Consider the following 14,897-nt stretch of genomic DNA (forward strand, 5'->3'; position numbering starts at 1 on the left):
CACAGAGATAACAGTACTCACTATTAATTCCTTATCTCCTTTTCTGCCCCAAAACCACTTCCATCCTATACTCCAGCAAGTCTAGCTTTGGGGCCAATCTCATCCAGGTCCAGCTTCCAGCAGAGTCCTTTGAATCCTCACAAACTCCAGACCTTACACTTCACACTTAGGCAAGAAACTGCATCTCCCCTATAGCTCTTCAAAAATGTCAAGGCAGCCTGGACTACCCTGGAAGAAAGGAATCTTTCTACCTTCCAGTTACACCTGTGGATTATGGAAGAAAATCTGCAGTTTTAAAAAACATAAACAAAGCAAGAGTTTTTTCCAGATCTTGAATCAAAGCACGAATACATACTTAAGATTTGCTAAGGATAATAAAAAGACAAAAACAGTAAAAAAGAGGAGCTTGAATTCGTAGAAGATTGTTAGGTTTGCTTTTTTGTTAGTGCTTGTTTGTTTTTTCCCCATCTAAAAAGCACCCAGTGAGGGAAAGGCAGGAGACCGGAATCCGAGCGCACTAAGCATGAATTGATCTTCTAAGGGGATACCAGGGCTATCTCCGAAGTTAATTCTAATCAACTTCTCAGTAATTCAGAGGAGTTCTTCAGCAGAGACCCATGCACAGCCCTCTATTTTGTTCTCTTGCAAAAATGGGTGTAATAGTAGAATTTGTGGGGCAGGGAAGGATTCATAGAAACACAACCAGCATTTTTTTTTTTTTTGTAATTTATTTCTTAAATTACTTTTAGGGAACTTCCTGTCATTTAAATCCTACCTAGCCTATTTACATATTTTATGAACTATAATGCCCAAGCCAGACATTGTACCGTACACTGAATAAAAATAACTCCAGTATGTTTTGAAAGGGAGCAGAACACTTCCATAAAATTTTACACCTACTGAAATTCAGCTTCCAGCTTAGGGACAGACTAGAAGATGTTAAAAGAAAAATATATATGCAAATAACGATAGCAAATACACTTTTTCATTTTCTTCTTAATTAAACCAGTCTGTTCCTTCTCCTAGTCACTTCAGTTAGTGAATGACCTCTACAGTGGGGCCATGAGAGCAGGTAAAGAACCTGATCTCCAGCACCTCTAACACCTGCAAGTTGCCTTGTTTGCTTTGGAGGGAGGGAAGGGGAAGGAGAGGAGAATTACTACTGGCAGCCAGTCAAGGATTTCTCCAGGGAAGAGGAATATACTTATTTCCCAAGCAGAGCTCTCCGGTAGCAGCTGCTGGCAACTGCAGCCCCTTGAGCTGCAACAAGGCAATTCCGCCGAGGCAGAGAACAGGTTCTGTGGTGTCACTGAATCTGGACGCCCCAGGGATTATATTTGCAGGGTTAGTCACAGGCAGGAACTTGAAGCTGGCATGTTCTCTAGCATTGCCCCTGTCAGGCTTATCTGATAAATACCATAGCATCTCAGCCAAAAGTAGATGTTTCCACAAAGCAGTGTGTCATTTTGGGAACCTCATCCCAAATGTTTCACAAGCCATGATAAAAAGTGAATAATAAAACCAGGAATGAGCATGAACAGCTATTTTTCAACATTATATTTTATGCATCATTGCTTTAACTCCCTGTATGAAATCCTATGCAAATACTGGGTAGCCAGGAATAGCAGTCAGGCACAGGTTGCAGTCATTAATGCCAAAACATTAATAGCTGAACCTGGAACTGGGGAAACCTTCAGCTGGAGAAAGCAAGCAGTGCTCATTGAATTTGGTATTAGGCAACTAGAAGTTAAGCTTTTCTCCTTCCATGTTTCAAGTGACTTCAAATGGTCTGATATAATGTCAGAAGTAACTAACAATTCAGAGATTGTTTAACAGTAACAGTTGCTATGACTGGCAGCAACAAAATATAACTAGCAGAACACTGAACTACTGGCATTTGTCTAGAAATAGGTAGTGCAAGATCACATCCAAATACGTAGAAAGCCACAAATCCAATTCCTGTTGTTAAACGCTGCTCCAGATGAACTATTTCCTAGAGCTGCCCGGCCAGCTGGCACGGACAGGCCCACCAGAGCTCCAGCAGCGATTTCACACACCACTCCCCGTGGAGCACGGGAGAGGCAAACATGTCAACTTCACATCACATGTTCCTCAGCAGCTCAAAGCAGGCATTCATGCAAACCAAGTATCAAACACCATTATTTTCTAAAGCGGTTTAAGAAAATGCTACTCCTGAACAGGGGTCAGCAGCACCAACTTCAAATGCTGAACCTGCATGCACAACTTTGGAGTACCCTCTATATAAAAATCAATATCAAACCGTTACATGCATTTCTGAAGAGAATTCTCATATTGTGAAACACCTCTTACAAAACATCCAAAATAAGACAATTGATATAATTTCTGCTGCACCTAAAACATTTGTTTTGTTTAATAAGAACTGAATTCTTTACAGTCAGATAAACACACCACATACCTTACAGAAGCAGGAAAATGAAAAATCAAGCAACAAATACAGAGTAAATTATTCACAATTGACAAATTCTACAGTGATTCTCCTTTCAAAACAGACATTTCTCTGCTTTTAAACAATAAAGCTCTTATTGAGAGGATTCTACTTAATCTGCCTTCCTACTCTTGCACCTCAGTTTCTCAACATTCTAAAATATTATTACATGATGCCAGTCTATAAACTGCAGCCCTTCCACTGCAAAGCATACTAGCATATAGCAGTCACTCATGAAGAGTTAAGGTATTGTTTGTTAATGGCACAGAGACAATAAAAAAGATCAACACAAAGCACAGGAAAATAAGATAACACATGGGACTGCATGTTTCTATTTATCTTTTACACACACAGATTAGCCAGAAGAGTCAGATAATTGACCTCACCCCTGGTACTTTAGCGCTAGTCAGTTTTATCTCCCCTTTATAACAGTCACTAAAGCAGCTGGTCACAGAAGAAAATTATCCACGGACTGTTGCTCTAGGCCCTGCCTGGAAGTTAGGTAAAACACACATTACAGACACCAGCACTTTGTAACATGAGAAGCTGAAGTAAAACAAAATTAATACTCAGAAAACAGAAGAATGGGAAGATAAGTCAAAATATATAGCATGGTCTAAAAATCAGACATTCAGTAGCCTGAAGGCAAGGAAAAAAAGACACATAAGTGAATGCATACTATCAGCTCCATGAACAGATGTGAAAATTTGTGCTTGCTTATCTACCGTTCCTTCAGCTATCTCCCTCTCCTCTAAGGAAGTGGGGAAGTCAGCCAGTTTGTGGCAGGGGAGATGAAACCTGACATTTCTTCATCATTTGTGAATATTCAACATTTGATGCTACCAGATTTCCCAGTTTCTGGAATATATTTTTTAAAAAGGTACATAGTCTGATCAGGAAGCAATCTCTAGAGAGAGACAACAACATAAGCATTTAAAACATCCTGAAAACTGTACTAGGAGTTATGAAGTTTAAGATTTACCCAAAAAGTATCTGAGGCTTACAAGCTGATTTTGGTGACAGTCAAATCAGCTCTGGTTATCCAAATCAGTAACATTTAAGCCCGCAGCACACAGAACTTCCCAGCATTTCTCCCAGTCAAGTCAGTTCCTCTAACACCAGCAGTTAAGTCAATGTAGCTGCTCTGGAACACCAGTGTGCCCTCTCTGGAAAGTCCTCATCTGCAGCCAATAGCACTTACGTAACATACATACACCCACCAAATTATAAATCACTTCTGATTTCATTTACAACGACACTCTGCTACTATATGGTATTCTGTAAATTTTCCAGAGTTTTGCATTTTGTGGTAAGGGTATATATGACACAGAGAGCAACACAGGAGGTTACGCAGTGAAATGATGTATTTGTAATGGAATATACTGCAGCATTTCTCTATATTTAAACTCTTTTTTTTGTAAGAACTGATTAGACATCAGAGATTCTTTAAGACAAATGCCTTCCTCTTTAAAACAGATTTTAGATACACATGCCAGCAGGATGTAAATGAAGAGGCAGATACTCTGCAGCATGCGATATTAAACAGCCCGTAAACTGGCATTTCTAACACTGAAGATTCTCGCCCTACCTTTCCTCTCAAATGTTTTTTTAACGGACTCCTGAACTGTGACTTTATTTAATCACCAAAAAAAACTTTCATAGGTAGCATTTTTCTAGAACAAGCTTTATCAGAATGAACAGTGCTACATCTACCAAAAAAAAAAAAGATAAAAATCATCGCTCTGCAAACGTTCTGCTGTGCTACATTTCATAGGAGAGAATCTCTATAGCTTCCTCAGTGTAATGTCACATGAAGCTCCACTACAGATGGTTCCATGATGAATCCTATTATCACTATATATAAAGTAACACTTTGTCAACTGTCTCTTGCAGGTCAGTTTTGCCACAGAAATCATAAACCAGAATGGCTCCATCAAAAGAAAACTTGTGTAACTCTACAGTTTGGCAAAGCAGCTGTCATGACAGCAGATTAAAAGACTATTCTTAGCAAAACTCTCTTTTTCAGAAATAATAGGATAAGGCAAGGATCTTCCAATTCCTTAATCCTTTTTCAAATACAAGATTATACAAAAGGACAGTAGATGGGGAGAAAATCAAGGTAAACATTTTTTAAAAGGCTTAAAATATTCATGTTTATTTCAGGGCATTATTTGTTCACTCCATTTTCTTTTAATGATGTTAAAATCTGAAATCAGTGAAGCAAGACTTCAAAAAGCTGTTCCATTTTAAGTACCCAATTCAATTGTGTCAGAAGCGCTATGTGAATTCATGCTGCTGGACCCAGAAAACAGGTTAAAAATCTCATCCTGCCAAAAGAATAGGACTACTGAATTGATGGGAATGCAATTCCGTATTGGTTTATATACCACCCTTTTGTCCATAATCATATGTCATGGCCAATACAACTTACTCAGCTACTCAAAAAATCTTAACTGTAATCTAACTTGAAATTCACAAGAAGAGAAAAAATTATTAATCTTGGCACTACACTGTTCCAGCTAACTGCTTAAGGGACTGTTACTTCTAACCATATCACAAAAGTCTGACAGTCCTCTGTCCATCCAAAGACTACTGGCAAAGCAGTAATATAGAACAAATAAGCAAACGATCAGCAAAGTAAACCAGTAAATATGACTCAGGATGCTTCAATGAGATCTGCACATTAGAAGTGAAATCCCATTCCAGGATTACTCTGGGGTAGGAGGAAATGCTTGTTCTTTAACGTCTTCTTGTACAGAAAGATGAAGCATACAGAACCTAAATGTTTCAGCAAAAGAAACAGATCAAAAGATTATCTGATTCTTTTAAAGGACACAAGCAATCAAATGATACCAAATGACCTGAACTACTCATTAAATATCAGTGATGAAGAGACAACAGCTACAGAACATTAGAGGAAGCAAGGTGTTGAGTAACAGCTGTGAAAAGTTTTCAGAATGTTTTAAAACTACATTTTAAAATCACAACAATAGTTCTAAAAAAAAAAAAAATAAATCCTAAAACATTGTCACTTTAAATCTCCAATACAAAAACTTAGCATCCAATTATGAATGTGCTACTTTCACTAATTCACACATTTATCTGTTAAGTACAAGCAGATTAATGTGCTATGAAATCCAGTCTAAAGTATTTGGCATAAAATACCTCAGTAATAAGAGCTTTAGAATGGAACAATAAACTTCAAAACATATTACAACCTCAGCATTGACAATTCCTTCACAGATACCTCCTGTGATGCAGTACAGTACTTTGCACAATGATTTACTGGGGTTGGGAGGGAAGGCACTACATTCCAACATAAAGGCTTTACTTTCTAGGTAGTTTGTAGGAAACTACACCGATCTACAGGATTCATCACTAATGGCAATAGTATCTGCTTTGTTGTCCCATTTCTCTTAGGCTTCACTAGTGCCTGATGCTCTGTCCCAGTAAAAAAAAATCCTAAGACAAAACTTGCCAAACTAGGAAGAGCTTGAGAATTCCCATTCTTTAAGTAAGAGGGAAAAAAAAAAAGGCACAACTTCAGAAGCACAGTTGTGCATGACATGCTAGTGCTAGCGGCTCTGCACACTATGAGTCGTGATAAGAAAATTTCTGAAGAAAAGTAGGAAAAATTTCAAATAAAATAAATAGAGGATAACAATAAAGTAGCTCTAGTCACACCAAGATTTTCTGATTTCCCCACAATGCCATGCTAATATTAATGAAACCCTCTTATCTTCAACACAAGTATGTTAGAAGCTGAACTGTCTTCTTCCCCATCTTGACATACAAGCAGTACAAGAATCTTGCCATGCTTCAATTTAAAAAAGAGCAAAATAAACACTAATTGCTGTTCAACAAGGAGGAGCTTTGCATTGGAGCAACCATACAAATGAGAGTCAGTTGCTGCTGGAGCACTTCACTACTCATTAAATGAGCCACTGCCATGCACAAGGGCATTCCTGTTACTGTGTCCTGTATACCCACTTTTGGCAGTAAATCAAACAAATGAAGTTGGCCCACATTGTTCTAGTAAAGCTTTTTAGGATATCACGTTACTACTCTTCCTACTCTGAAGGTGACAAGGATGATTCCCATCATCCAAAACATCCACACAAGGAACAATCAGGAATTTATCAAGGTTTATGCTGATCCGCATGTCAACCATAGCATTCACTTTCACTGTTTCCATAGTAAAATCTGTGATTAGGATTACAAGCTAGAAATTATGTTTGCAATTTTCATGCCTGAGATCCCGCAAGTAAGCATCATAACTACTGCTAACTTTGCTGCAACATAATCTTAGGCATAAAAGCTATTACAGAATACATCCAGGGCTTGCAAGGATGTGCTTTTCCCACAGAACTCTATCTTGGAATCACACATGAGCAGCTGTGTTCATGTATTTGACTATGTACAGGTTCAAACCCCAAAGCAGCATATTTCCTAAGAGGAAAAACAGTCACACTGGGTTGTAACTTTCTGCTCTGTTCACCTCCCTTTCCCTAAGATTTCACATCAGCTTCATTAAATGGACAAATACATAAGAATTAACAGTAACAAATGAGCTACAGGATGCTCTCTTCTTGAGGCAGCACAGGCATTAAGGACAACGGCACAGATGGATTTATGGACCTGCCATGGCTCTCTTTTTTTTTTTTCCCAGCTGATTTTAACCCTACCACCTCTTTGCAGTCATGAACTGCAACTGTGTTCAATTAGAAATCAGATCAGAGCTGATTCACTTCATGAAGCCACTTCTCAGAGCTCTCCAGCTACATGTAAGAAACCATCGCCCACCCTGCAGAAGATCAAATCCTTCAGCAGCAGCTGCCAACATGCTCCTCCGATACAGAAAGCAAGACCTGGACAACCTTCAGCTGGCTACCAGGCTGCTTATTGCAGGCTGTTCCTTTGGAGACCGGTTTTACGTTCATCACAGTGATCATGGGCATGATAGCTACTGTACCCTTTTTTTGTCCTTTATGTTAGCCTGCAAGCACTTCTGGCCTAGTCAGCCGGAAAGTTCAAAGCAGAGCAAAAAAATTACCAGTATTGCCACCAGCAGACTTGAATGAAGATGCTTATCACATCCCATTACTTTTCCCTCTACAGCTTCAAACAAGGCTGCTCAGAACTGTGTTAATCTATATCACCATGCCTTTGTTTTGCCAGCTTCCTCAAGCTGCTTTGAAAATAAAATAATAATTAAAAAAAATCTATAAACAGTAGAATTGTGATCTGGCTTGAAAGCAAGCCCTGGAGACCATCTACCTGCTCCAAAGAGTTAGAAATTCAAATTTGTATTTATATCAGGCTGCTCAACCTTTTCCAGTCAGAAGGCCCTAGGCATGGAGATTCCACGGCCTGTCTGGGTTCTTGGTGCAATGCCCACCCACTTCCATGCATCAAGACATTCATTCCCTTCATGTCCTACTGCAATTTTCATTCTCATGTCTTACAAACATTGACTCATCTTTTCACTATTCACCTCTGAGGGGAAGGCAGCTCCATCATCTCTATAACCCCTTGCTTAAAGATGGTTAAATACATCAACTACATTCTCCTTTAGCTTTCTCTTCCTCAGGTTGCAAACTCAGTCCCTCCTCCACCCTCAGGTTCTCCAGCCCCCAACCATCTGAGCAACCCAGTGCTGGACTCCCTTCAGTTCACCTCTCACCCAGGGTGCATGTATATGTGATCTACTGGGCAGCACTGCAGCTTCACAGCTGCTCTCTGTATAGAAAGAACAGTTACCTCCCTGTACCTGCTAACCAAGCTGTTTCTAATGCAGTCCAGTAAGTAATCAGCCTTGAGGGCCACAGAAGCACACTGCTGACTACTCCTGGTGAGCTTCTCATTCATCAAGAGCCCTAGGTCCTCCTCTGGAAGGGCTGCTGCCCAGTCAGCAGCTCCCAGGAGTCAACAGCAGAAGGATCATTTTATGCACCTACGTGCATAGGGACACACACACTTCCAGAGCCAGGCATTTCCACCGCTTTGAGATCACAGGGAGAAATACGATACCTAATGTTCATTCTTTTTATTGCACAACAGTCAAAACACCAGACTGGAGACATTTCAGTTTTGTTCAGCAGACTAAGATACGAGGTAAACGTTTGAATGGACAAAGACTACAATGAAGAGAACACCGCTTTTAGCCACAATTTGTAGTTAAAATAGTAAATATTTGGTTAAGACATTTTCCTGCATGCTTTTAAGATCCATAGTAAAAACAAAACAAAACAAACCACAAAGAGCTTGGTGTAATGTCAATATAATCAAGTAATGGGGAGTTGTCAGAGTTGTTATTTTGTCTGTTTGGGGGAGGGAGGATTGGTTTTCGGTTTTCATATTTTTTAATACTCAAAAATCACTAATTACAGTGAAGAGGCTTTCCAGCAGCACTGTAAAATTAATGTTCCCCCTCTTCCCCACCCCCCACCATGAGCATATATACAATACTTGCTTTGTTTGCAACACAAATGACCATTAAAGTACATTTTCTGCCAGTCACCATTTTAGCATTAGTCTACAATATCCAACTGAGAATGATTAATAAGCATCCCATCTGTTCACATATCTAGCAGCATTTATTCAACAATAAAAGTGACAATATGGGCTACAACTATGAGGCTTATTTTAGTATCAAGCTTACATGCAATCAATTCAATCAGAAAAATGCAACGCACACACACACACAAAACCACCACCACACAACCACCACACCAAGGATTAGTTTTTAATTACTTGGAAGAAAAAAGCATCTGAAGTTAAACAGGAATGTGTTGCTTTTAATTATAAGCTTGGTACACCAAAATCACTATCTCTTCAAGCTTAAAAAAAATGCAGGCCTTAGAAAACATTACAAAAATATTTTACAGAATAAATAATAGACAAGGTAACAGTACTATATAAACATCTGGTTGGGCAGTTCTCCATGCTGCTCTGATTCACCATCAGTAATGGATCTCTTTCTCACAGTTTGATGCAGTCAGTTCCAGTCTCTTGGAGGAGTTCTCACCCAAAGGCTTTGCAGAATCTGTAGCAGAAGCAAACTGCTATTCAGTGTTGGCTGTATGAGCTGTAGTGTTTCTTACACTACCCAGAATGGAAGAGTTTTCCAGCTCACAAAAGGGGGCTAGCTGCCATGTGCTTGGTGTGCTCCTTGAGTGCACACAAAGTTTATACCAAAGAAATCTCAAGTTACATTTTCAAAGCATTGAGCAATTCTGGTTGGTTTTGATTTTGTTTTCTGTGACTTATTCTTTGAATTCAGTTATATAACCCTAATTAAAGGCTGCATCATGTATAGCTACATTTATCGCTACTTATTTCCCATATATTTTAAGTCAATGTAATGGTAACATATTCAACCCATCACCAAGTCATCATGAATTTCTCCACATCATTTTTTAATTCTTCTAAGACAACACATTTCTTAGAAATGTCACTTGTTCACTAAGGCTACAGTTTTGCCACAGGACAAAAATGTACAAATGAACAGTATTGATAAAATTCCACTAAATATTTAGTAAGTACAAACATATTGGGAAACTAATCACTGACTTACATCTGCAGTCCCACATTTTGAATAAGACTTGGGACAGATAAAGAGTAGGGTAATTCATGCATTTCTTTCCTGGAGACTTCATGTGTTACTGAGATACAATAAGCTGGGAAAAGCCCATAGTAAGGGAAGTTTTGAACACTGGATTAAAAGCTGCCCCTACGAAGCAAAATAACGTAAAAGATAAATGCTACGTATTTTGAAGTGCCACAAAAGAAATGAGCAGGTGCATTCCTACAGATAAAATACCAACAGTGTGCCCTGGCAGTCAAGAGGGCCAACTGTGTCCTGGGCTGCATCCAGCACAGCATTGCCAGCTGGGCGAGGGAGGTGACTGTCCCATTCTACTCTGCACTGGTGCAGCCTCACCTGGAGCACTGGGTGCAGTTCTGGGAGCCACAGGATTAAAAAAAAAAAATACAAACAAGAAAAGGATATTAAGCTACTGGAGAGTGTCCAGAAGAGGGCTATGAAGTTGGTAAAGGGTTTGGAGAGGAAGCCGTATGAGGAGTGGCTCAAGTCACTTGATTTGTTCAGCTTGGAGAAGAGGAGACTAAGAGGAGACCTCATCGCAGTCTACAGCTTCCTCACAAGGAGAGAAGGAGAGGCAGGCACTGAACTCTTCTCTTTAGTGACCAATGACAGAACCCAAGGAAATGTCAGGAAGATCTGCCAGGGGAGGTTTAGGTTGGACATTAGGAAAAGGTTCTTCACCCAGAGGGTGGTGGAGCACTGGAACAGGCTCCTCAGGGAGGTGTCACAGCTCCAAGCCTGACAGTGTTCAAGAAGAGACTGGACAACGCTCTCACACACATGGTGTGATCTGTGGGGTTGTCATATGCAGGGACAGGAGTTGGACTCAATGATCCTTGTAGGTCACTTCCAACTCAGGACATCCTATGATTCTATACAGTACTAAAATAGTTAATATTTCCTTCTTCACAAACATAATAAAGCTAGCAGAAAACACTAGTAGTCATCAGCACTGCAAGGATATACTTTCTGCCTCACCACTATGCCTCTGTCTAAAAATTTCCACACTATCTCATTTAAAGGCCCCTATTGATAGTACACATATGCTTTGAACCAATTAATACAGGTAGGTGTGGAAGATGATGTCCATCCACACAAAGTTACTGACTCATAACTTCTAGATAAACATTCATCACCAAATGAGTGTTTATCCCCAACTCATGTTGGGCTCCACCATGCATTCAAGAAATCAAAATAACCATCTTGTTCAGAACGGTTTTCAGTAACAGCAGCAGAAGACCAAGACTGCAAACAGATCTTTAAACAAGCACCTCTCAACAAAACAGACGTTTGACCCCTTCCATCACTTTAGTCACCCAACGACCACTACTTGATCTGTGAATACTTTTGTGCATATGCATGACTGACAGCAAGCCCCACCTAACAAACCTCCTTGTCTTCTAACCTTGCAATAGCAGAGCTGTTTCTTCAGACAGAACTGATCAGGCTGAAAAACAGCCAAAGATTTTTTTTTTTTCCCCCTAGATGGACCAGTTAGCTCTTGATCTATTTTACCACACAGCATCTGGTAAGAAGAGAGATTGCTGAAATAAGGTAACCTCTGAACACAAAACTATTCTGTGAAACACAATATAAACACTCATAAGTGCGCTGAAAACACAAGGACTTTATCAGGCAAATGTCTTTCACTGACACTAAAGTCACTGTTAAAACGAATATTTGCAACTAAAAGTGACTTGATGTATTTTCATACAAACATACTTTGTAACAGAGCAATTAATGACTTTTTAAATGTAGCTCATCTATGCACCAGAATAGCCAAAAAGAGCCTTTATTAAAGGTGAATTTCTACCTCCATTTAAACAAGAGGATTCTTGAGAGATTTGAGAAGTAGCTGTTCAGATTCTTAAATCAAAGTAAAATTGCTTTTCAGAATCCATGTCCAAAGTGGTGAATCTCACAGCAGGTAAAAAACATAAGTAGTCTCAGCTGGATTTTTAAAAAGCTTTAAAAAGCCAAGAGATCTTTCTGTAATATAATTCAAAACCTGCAGTAACAGGCTTCTGCTTAAGGATTAAGTTGTGGTTTGTTTGTTTGGGGGCTTTTGTTTGGTTGCTTTTTTAAAGGAAACATTTAAAGCAATAAAATACACTCAGCCTTTACTAAAAAGACCAAATTAGTCTGATTTCCAAAGTGATACAGCAATTAACATTATGTATCTTAAAAATACATGGAGAACTATACACACGCAGGGTACTTTTTCACAAGGGGGTTAGGTGAGAAACAAAGTTTAAGAAATAGACTTATCAGACTATCACGACTATCACGAGGGACATTTGTATTTGTCCAGAATATTGGACCAATCCTCAGAAATGAGGAGCTGAGTATGTGCTTTCCATGCATCTTTTAAACAATAAACATTCAAACAATTTAGGCAGCTGAGGAAGGATGAAAAAGAAAAAAAACACATATACAATGAATAAATAACAAAGTAGCAGTTTAACCTCAATTACTTTCCCATTAGCTCATGGTTTAAAAAAAAAACAAACAAAAACAAACTAAACATGAAATTAACACTGATTCATTTCAGGTGAGTAGCAAGCAGAAAATCAGTTAAAAATCTCAACCCCTGTTTATTCCCTAATATTTACATAACAATTCACCAATGTAACAACTTTACCTAAACAGCTGTAACAACGTAACAAGTTTACCTTTGCAAATGATACTTTCACTCCTATAAAGCCAGCAAAGGTGTTTGTCCCTAAAGAGCAGGGTTAAAAGTCAAAACACAGAAGACACACTTGCTAATGTTTCTGACCTAGAAATCTCCATGAAGTATATGGTAGCCCACAAAATTACTTTGAATGCTTATATGAGCCAATGGTCATGGGAATTTCTGCACTGGGAGACACTGTAAAGTTCCTTTTTCAGATCGATGACAAAACAACTTTGCACATCCTCTGCAACCTGGATTAGTCTTGTTCAGAAGATGTTTCTCTCTCCCTTCTCCAACCACAGTTTTGCCCATTTGGCCCTGAAAACTGTCAAGATCTGACAGGCAGCCTGGAATTTGTTCAGTCTCTGTACCAGCATCACATATTCTGCCAAACTCCATACCTGCACCCTACTATCAAACTAGTCTGATGTTACACATCTTTGAATCAAGAGTGGAAAAAACACAAGATGGCTGCCCCCACAGACTGACACCAAAGCAGGGGACTATGTGAAATTCAACATATTTTTCTTAACTACTATTAAAATAATTAAAAGTTTCCCTTCATTATATACAAGGAACGCTCAAATAAGCCAGGGAACTAACTTTGACAATAACCTTAATTAGGTTTGGCCCAGTTTCTCTTTATATTACAGTTTAAACCATCTCAAGTTCTCTAATATGCTGATATACCAGCAAATACATGAAGTTGCATGTTATATACTATTCTGCCCTAGAAGTGCATTTGTTGGCATCTCCAGAAGCAAAACCAGGTTAAGTCTCCACACCTGTAAGTAAAACCCAGCTGCAAGGAGTAAGCTTGCTCAATTCCACATGCACATGGCCTAGGGCAAGTAATACTTTCCTTCCCCGAACAAGTGTAACACCCTTTGTGTTTATATTATCAGATAGGCCAAAGCCTATCGGGTTTCTTGATTGTCTGAAAGGCTTCAACAAACCTGTTCTGTACAATATCGAAATTTAAAAACACACTACACACTCAAAACCATTATTGCAACTGAGAGAAAAAAAACATATAATCAAGTGGTATTTGTAGGTTATTAGCAGCGCTAATGTCAAACTTCACTGATGGGAACCACTTCTGACAGAAAGGCACACAGAAACGGGCTTTGGGACTAAAACTGAATGCTGTTAATAACACAGAGAAACCAAAGAGCAAAAGAAATTCTTAAAAGATACAACATATTCCTTTTGCAACAAATACTAGAATTAAAAAGCAAAAGAATCAAAGACACTGTTGGACTCTCCCAAGCCCCTAAATTTGGAACAGTTATATATCCTAAAGCAAAATTAAAAAAAAAAAAATCCTTTAAGAGGCATTTTTAAGAGCAAGGTCACAGAAGTTGACTCCAGAGGTGGCCCACTCTCTCCGAGGGCTGCACTCCCACCTCCACGACCGCAGACCCTTCCTTCCTCGAAGGCCGAACAGGCACCCGGGCTGGCGGCTCCTTCTAGCCCGGGTGCCCCCGCTCCCAGGAGGAGGAGCCCCGCGCCGAGCCTCCTGCCCCTCCTGCCACACCAACAAAGAGGCCCCCGCCATTATCCACCGAGACACCTCCAGATCCCCCAGCCCCGAGCAGATACGGAAGGTCACCGGACCGGAATGCCCTGCACCGCCGCCCGCCTCCGGGCAAGGGCACGGGCCGTCCCCGGCTCCCTCCCCGCCTGCTGCCCCGCCGAAACGTAAACAAAGCGGCCGGGCCCGGCCCCCGCCCCGCGGCCGCTCGTCCGAACGCCGTACCGTGCGGCGCCGCGCCATGCCGTGCCGTGACGCACCCCGGCTCACCCCGTTCCACCCACCGCCGACCGCCGCTCCAGCGGAGCCGCGGCCCCCCACGCCGCCGCGCTCACCACCTCCCGCTGCCGCCGCCTCCTGCCTCGGCCGCTGAGTAATGAGCCGGGGCCGGGCCGCGCACACGCACCGCGCTCCGCCCGCCCGCCGCGGCTGCCGCCCCCTCCGCTCGCCCCGCCCCGGCCCCGGGTTCCGCGCTGCCGCTGTCCGCCCCGCTGCCCTCGGCGCTGCGCCCGCGCTGCCCTTCGCCGCAGCCGTGTCTCGGGAAAGGGCCCGGAGCGGCCGCCGCGGCGGATCCCTCCCGGCTCCGAGCTGGTCCTTGCGGAGGCTGCGGCTC

The 14,897-nt window shown here is 40.9% G+C and overlaps 1 protein-coding gene across 10 annotated transcripts in view; it reads right to left on the reverse strand.

Annotated features, from left to right (window-relative positions):
- Window positions 1-14,675, reverse strand: part of MAPK8 (mitogen-activated protein kinase 8) — a 51,900-nt gene extending 37,225 nt beyond the window's left edge. For 4 of the 10 annotated variants that reach the window (XM_082052603.1, XM_082052611.1, XM_082052612.1 and 1 more), the window contains exon 1: window positions 14,620-14,675. The gene's annotated coding sequence lies outside the window, so the exon portion shown is untranslated. Of the gene's footprint in view, window positions 1-9,381; window positions 9,485-14,509 lie in introns of those variants that run through there. The other 6 variants (XM_082052606.1, XM_082052607.1, XM_082052609.1 and 3 more) reach the window with 6 other exon arrangements.
- Between the last annotated feature and the right edge of the window lie 222 nt (window positions 14,676-14,897).

This window comes from Streptopelia decaocto (assembly GCF_964273445.1).
Source record: "Streptopelia decaocto genome assembly, chromosome: 5".
Classification (NCBI taxonomy): domain Eukaryota; kingdom Metazoa; phylum Chordata; class Aves; order Columbiformes; family Columbidae; genus Streptopelia; species Streptopelia decaocto.